This window comes from Sceloporus undulatus, unplaced genomic scaffold, assembly GCF_019175285.1.
Source record: "Sceloporus undulatus isolate JIND9_A2432 ecotype Alabama unplaced genomic scaffold, SceUnd_v1.1 scaffold_14833, whole genome shotgun sequence".
NCBI classification, from domain to species: Eukaryota; Metazoa; Chordata; class Lepidosauria; order Squamata; family Phrynosomatidae; genus Sceloporus; species Sceloporus undulatus.
The window spans coordinates 1-1,081 of NW_024817750.1; the positions used below are offsets into that span (position 1 = coordinate 1).

Consider the following 1,081-nt stretch of genomic DNA (forward strand, 5'->3'; position numbering starts at 1 on the left):
ACTCTCTGAAGGTGCCAGCCACAGATGCAGATGAAACTTTAGGAAAATCTCTTCCAGAACATGGCCATATAGCCTGAAAAACACTCAGGAAACTATGGTCATCGGCTGTGAAAACCTTCAAATTAATGTGATTTCATTTAATTTACCAGAAATATGTTTTGCTTTTTAATACAGTTTTTTATACAGTAATAGTACATGAGAACGTCTTAGGACAATATCATACAAGGCTTCTATTGCAGGACTAGAGCAAGGTAGTAACATTATTGGGTAGTATTTTACTGCATGATATTGTCTTTCATCTCATTGCTAGTGTATCCTTCACTCAGTTCTGAAACACACCTTGCCATTGATGAGGAAAGCCTGACAATATCTCCCAATAGCACAAGTGCCCAGTCCTCCTCGTGTGATAATCTCTTCTGTTTCAGAAATAGAAGAGATAACAGTCACATGGCACGAGAAGGCAGGATTCTCCTCCTCTTACCCTCTCTCTTCCTTCCTCCTTACTCTTGGATATGGTGGGGAACTGTACTTTGAACAACTCGGACAATTTACTCTTTCATTTTTACAGGGCTCACGAAGGGTAGAAGAAATGGAGATCCATTACGAAGTAACCTGAAGAGGATAGAAGGTAAACCTAAGATCTTGATTCAGTGGAAGGGCCAGTGATCTTCCCAGCCTTTATAACCGATCAGAAAAGACCTAAATCTCTCATTTTAATTGAATAGATACATTTCTGCCAAGTGCCCTGAAATTCTGCCTTTTTCTTTTCAAGAGAGATTTACACTTCTCTTTTTATTTATTTTTCATCAGGTCTTCGTCAAAAAAAATTGATGGTGAAAGCTTTCATAAAAGGTAATATTGGGGACACTGAAAAAACAGTTGGAAAACAAAATATGCCCTAAAAGCAGACTGAAAGAACCCTATTGTTGGGATGTACTTTGCAAGACTCAGAAACTGACACATTCCTTTTGTTTTAACAGATATGAAAAGTTCTGTGAGAACAGATGAGAAACTTATTGCCATGTTAGGAAAGGTTGCAGGTAATAATAATAATAATAATAATAATAATAATAATAATAAT

The 1,081-nt window shown here is 36.7% G+C and overlaps 1 long non-coding RNA gene across 1 annotated transcript in view; it reads left to right on the forward strand.

The window, feature by feature from the left end:
* The first annotated feature begins 88 nt into the window (after window positions 1–88).
* LOC121918516 overlaps window positions 89–1,081 on the forward strand; it is a 1,939-nt gene continuing 946 nt past the window's right edge. The window contains exons 1-3 of the long non-coding RNA XR_006101248.1: window positions 89–628; window positions 811–852; window positions 981–1,040. This is a non-coding gene — a long non-coding RNA (uncharacterized LOC121918516). The remainder of the gene's footprint in view (window positions 629–810; window positions 853–980; window positions 1,041–1,081) is intronic.